This window comes from Bos grunniens, chromosome 6 (assembly GCF_055505025.1).
Source record: "Bos grunniens cultivar Pamir isolate PY7600 chromosome 6, Bosgru_T2T1.0, whole genome shotgun sequence".
In the NCBI taxonomy this organism is placed as follows: domain Eukaryota; kingdom Metazoa; phylum Chordata; class Mammalia; order Artiodactyla; family Bovidae; genus Bos; species Bos grunniens.
Window position 1 is genome coordinate 25,129,214 of NC_141170.1, and position 6,082 is coordinate 25,135,295.

Genomic DNA, 6,082 nt, shown 5'->3' on the forward strand with positions numbered 1-6,082 from the left:
AGACCACATGGACTGCAGCCTACCAGGCTCTTCTGTCCATGGGATTTACCAGGCAAGACTACTGGAGTGGGTTGCCATTGCCTTTTCAGACTATATATCGTATCCCTTAAGTATTCTTCATAGTCCACAGGCATAAGAAGGCATTATTGGGAATTCCCTGGTAGTTCAGTGGTTAAGATCCCTCACTTCGATAGCAGGGACCACAAGTTTGATCCCTGGTCAGGGAACTAAAATCCGACATACCACATGGTGCAGCCTCTCAAAAAAAAAAAATAAAGAAAGAAAAGCTATAAAATAAAATATTGAGTCTGTCTGCAGCAACAGCAGCAGCAGACCATGGGGGAAAAAAAAAAGAGCAGGCTTTATCACAATTCTCAGCAAAGTCTGAATAAATTATACTCACTGGCTAATCCTCCTTTGTGATATATGTTGACTTTCAAATAATTTAGCAAATTAGAAGGAAGCTTTATTTTTACAAAACTGTTCTGCCCTTATCATGTTGCCAAAAATCTACCAGCTACAAAAATGCTTCATTATCTCTACTAATTTTCTCCTGACATTTTTTTATCCTTGCAATAATCAGCTAATTATTTATAATTTCTTATTTTAAAAGAAGACTGTACTGGTTATACTCTATTTGCCACCAACCAGATCCTTTCTTTGGGCTTCCCTGGTGGCTCAGACAGAAAGAATGTGCCAGCAATGTGGGAGACCTGGGTTGGATCCCTGGGTTGGGAGGATCCACTGTTGAAAGGAACAGCTGCCCACTCCAGTATTCTTGCCTGGCAAACCCCATGGACAGAGGAGCCTGGAGGGCTACAGTCCTTGGGGGTATCAAAACAGTGGGACATGACTGAGCGACTAACACACTCACATGTATCCTTTCTTTCTCCTGTCCACTCTGCTAGGTGTAGGCTTGCAGCCTGACTCTTGTAAATAGTATCACTCTTAACAAATACAGGATTGCTATCATTCAGTCAGTCACTTGTGTGACTCTCTACTCTCTGCGACCCTATGGACTGTAGTACGCCAGGCTTCCTTGTCCTTCACCATTTCCTGGAGCTTGCTCAAACTCATGTCCATTAAGTCACTGATGCCATTCACAATTTCATCCTCTGCGGCTCCCTACTCCTCTTTCCCTCAGTCTTTCCCAGCATCAGAGCCTTTTCCAATGAGTTGGCTCATTCGAATCAGGTGGCCAAAGTATTGGAGCTTCAGCTTCAGTATCAGTCCTTCCAATGAATATTCAGTATTGATTTCCTTTAGGATTGACTGGTTTGATTCCTCTGATGTCCAAGGGGCTCTCAAGAATCTTCTCCAGCACCACAGTTCAAAAGCATCAATTCTTTGGTGCTCAGCCTTCTTTATGGTACAACTCTCATATCCATACATGACTACTGGAAAAACCGTAGCTTTGACTACACAGATCTTTATGGCACAGTAATGTCTCTGCTTTTTAATACACTGTCTAGGTTTGTCATAGCTTTTCTTTTAAGAATCAAGCATCTTTTAATTTCATGGCTGCAGTCACCATTTGCAGTGATTTTGGAGCCCAAGAAAATAAAGTCTGTCACTGTTTCCATTGTTTCCTCATTTATTTACCATGAAGTGATAAGACTGGATGCCATGACCTTTGTTTTTTGAATACTGAGTTTTAAGACAGCTTTTTCAGTCTGCTCTTTCACCTTCATCCAGAGGCTCTTTAATTCCTCTTCACTTTCTGCCATGAGAGTGGTGTCATCTGGATATCTGAAGTTATTGATATTCCTCCCAGCAATCTTGATTCCAACTTGTGCTTCATCCAGCCTAGAATTTCACATGATGTGCTCTGCATATAAGTTAAATAAACAAGGTGACAATATACAGCCTTGACGTACTCCTTTCCCAACTTTGAACCAGTCCATTGTTCCATGTGCGGTTCTAACTGTTGCTTCTTGACCTGCATATAGGTTTCTCAGGAGGCAGGTTAGGTAGTCTGGTATTCCCATCTCTTTAAGAATTTTCCATAGTTTGTTGTGATCCACACAATCAAAGGATTTAGCATAGTCAATGAAACAGAAGTAGATTCTTTTTTGGAATTTCTTGCTTTTTCTTTGATCCAACAGATATTAGCAATTTGATTTCTGGCTCCTCTGCCTTTTCTAAATCTAGTTTGAACATCTGGATGTTCTTGGTTCACATACTGTTGAAGCCTAGCTTGGAGAATTTTGAGCATTACTTTCTTAGCATGTGAAATGAGTGTAGTTGTGCTATACAAAAGAGAAACCTGTTGCTAACTCACCATGGGAACAAATAAGAGAAAAAGACTAAGGCCCAGTGGGGAGAATCTCAGGTTTGGAATGAAAGTAGAACTTTCATTAGTGGCTTGAAGAATGTGTAGGCGTGGACACTGATAAGGTGGTAAAAAATACTCAAAGGAAGCTGAATTTTAGGTAAATTGGTCATCAACATCTGTGATCAGTAAGTAAACAAGTTTTGGGAAAATTAGCTGCAGATTAAAATATCTCCATTAACCAATTTTAGGGAACTGTTTTTCTTTTTGTTTCCTTAGAAGGATTGACTTCATATGAAAATGTTGTTGAGCACCCACCGTGAAAAAAGGTAGATGGATATTAGTGGATCTCTGCCCTAGGGCTGTGGGTCAGAATCTCCAGAAGTGCTTGTTCAAACACAAAACCCTAACCCCTCTCTAATTCCGAAGCTCCAACATGTGTCTGGGGCTACCCTCATAGCTCAGTCGGTAAAGAATCTGCCTGCAATGCAGATTTGGAATCTGCCCAGGTTTGATTCCTGGGTCGGGAAGAGCCCCTGGAGAAGGAAATGGCAACCCACTCCAGTATTCTTGCCTAGAGAATCCCCATGGACAGAGGAGCCTGGCAGGCTACCGTCAATGGGGTCACAAGATTCAGACATGACTTCGTGACTAAACCACCACCACAGCATGTGACCAGTGAATTTGCACTGCTCGCAGGTTCTCGATGAGGTGCCAGTAGGGGACTGTACTAGAAAACCACTGCCCAAGAGCGATCTCAAACTAACCGGAGGGAAGACTGGCATTTGGGAGGATTTCACAACTGAGTTTGAAATGGGAGGGTGACAGGAAGGGGATTCTAGGAGGGGTTTCGCATTTCCAAAAGCAGAGACTGTCAGAGAGAATTCTGAGAGAGCAAGTGACAGGAAGCTTAGAAACCAGGGAAGACTTTAGGAGATGCACCAGGAAGAGCAGCTCTGACCTGCTAGGCTAAGGCGTTGGTATATCACTATAATCCTTGGGGATGGAGGATTTTAATAAAGGCGGGGAGAAACTGTAATAATTTCATCACAAAACTCCTTTGACGCCCATGAAAGTTAGTGATATCTGCCACATTCTATTAAAAATGAGAATAGAACTTAATAATGCAACAGTACTGCTACTGCTGCTGCTAAGTCACTTCAGTTCAGTTCAGTCGCTCAGTCGTGTCCAACTGTTTGTGACCCCATGAATTGCAGCACACCAGGCCTCCCTGCCCATCACCAACTCCCGGAGTTCACCCAGACTCACGTCCATGGAGTCAGTGATGCCATCCAGCCATCTCATCCTCTGTCGTCCCCTTCTCCTCCTGCCCCCAATCCCTCCCAGCATCATAGTCTTTTCCAATGAGTCAACTCTTCGCATCAGGTGGCCAAATTACTGGAGTTTCAGCTTTAGCATCATTTCTTCCAAAGAAATCCCAGGGCTGATCTCCTCCAGAATGGACTGGTTGGATCTCCTATAGATGGGGAAACAGTGGAAACAGTGTCAGACTTTATTTTGGGGGGCTCCAAAATCACTGCAGATGGTGACTGCAGCCATGAAAGTAAAAGACGCTTACTCCTTGGAAGGAAAGTTATGACCAAACTAGATAGCATATTGAAAAGCAGAGACGTTACTTGGCCAACAAAGGTCCGTCTAGTCAAAGCTATGGTTTTTCCAGTGGTCATGTATGGATGTGAGAGTTGGACTGTGAAGAAAGCTGAGGGCCGAAGAATTGATGCTTTTGAACTGTGGTGTTGGAGAAGACTCTTGAGAGTCCCTTGGACTGCAAGGAGATCCAACCAGTCCATTCTGAAGGAGTTCAGCCCTGGGATTTCTTTGGAAGGAATGATGCTAAAGCTGAAGTCGCTTCAGTCGTGTCCAACTCTGTGCGACCCCATAGATGGCAGCCCACCAGGTTCCCCCGTCCCTGGGATTCTCCAGGCAAGAACACTGGAGTGGGTTGTCATTTCCTTCTCCAATGCATGGAAGTGAAAAGTGAAAGTGAAGTTGCTCAGTCGTGTCCGACTCTTCGCGACCCCATGGACTGCAGCCTACCAGGCTCCTCCGTCCATTGGATTTTCCACGAAAGAGTACTGCAGTGGGTTGCCATTGCCTTCTCCAAATGCAACAGTACTAAAAAGCAATTATTTCTAAATGCATCTTTTCCCAAACAAAACTCTACAAGTGAGCTGCATCTTGGTACAGAGGGATTTCTATTAGACATTCTATATTAGAAACTCAAGATAAATCTGTGACAATATTTAAATAACAGTATTTCAATTTTTTCTTCATTTCTGATTGTAACTAATTACCTGGGAGAGGAATATAGTTGATCTTTCTTGGCAGATTTTGACATTTAAAATATGCATAAGCCCAAAGGGTAGGGATTTTCAATACTAAAGTTTACTTTCAACAAATCAAATTGTTGTTTTATATAATGTTATCCAGCAGGATTCATTCCATATAAAGAATCAAAAGAACATTGTAAATGACTGTTTACAATATCTCAAATATATTTAAACTTTAGTAAGGAATTAAAGCCACCACAATAGTAGTGTACATTTATCAGTGATTATTCTGAGACATAACACTGGCAAATATTTCAGAGGCAGATAAAGCTAAGAAAAAGAATTTGGAATAGAAAAAAATCATTTAAAGAACATTTGTATTTTCAAATAGAATTATGAAATGACAAGGATTTGTGTCTGTTGGTCAAAAGCTATAATTCAACAATGGTGCCAGCCAACCTGTGCTGGTACGTAGACTGGGATAGATACTTGGCATAGTTGGCTCCTACCAGGAGTGGATTGTGTTCTAAGAGTTTCAAGCCACAGAGAAAAACTTTTAATTTCCACAACAGTTTGTAAATGCAACTGTGAAAGCTTAATTCACATGAACAATAGTTGGAAGGGAAAATGCTGTTCAGCACGAAAAAGATCAAGAGAGGTAAATCTCCAAAGCCAAAGAAATTTAATAAAATTCATATGAACATCAAAGGAAGTGAGGGAAAAAACTCATTTGTGCATACAAACAAGTTTCCCTCTATAGCAACTAGCTTAATTCCAAAAAACTACAGGAAAAGACTCAGTAGAAATGTAATAAGGGAAAAAAAAGAAAGGAAAATAGATTTAGTAAAATCTAAGCTACTACTGCCAAAACCTTAATTTTCTCTTTCTTTTTTCAGAGTGTATCTATCAATACCAATTTTTTTTATTACGCACCATTCCAACTCAATTTTAAAATGTGAAATTAAATAAAATGCAGCAAAAAAATCTCAGTAATTCAGATCCATTTTAACCCAACAAACATTTATTGAGCACCTATTATGTACCAAAAATAAATGCTATTCCTTGAAAAATTTAGGCACACAAAAATCTCTGAGTACAGTCAAATAATGAAATATTTGTGAAGGGAGAAAAGTGATAAAAATAATTTTTTTCTAAGTACCCATAAATACAAGCCATCTTGGTGAAACCTACTTTAGAAAGTAGAGATTTTTTTTTCACTCTGAGAATCATAAGTGTCTGGATGACAAGTCCTTTTTCAGTTTGGGGTTATTAATAGAGTACATTATAGTTCTTTATTTTTTATAACAAAAGTAATATACTAATTTGAAAGCATGTAAAGTAAAACTGGAAGTGTCCCTGCAGTAATACCTCTCCCTAAGAATAGCTACTATTAACAAGTTTATTCATCTGGACATTTTTTTCTATGCACTAGATTATAGTAGATGATCCAAGAAAGTATAAATTTTCAAAGTACTAGGAAATTTGACAGTTAAACCTCTTCCATAATTGGCAAGTGCCA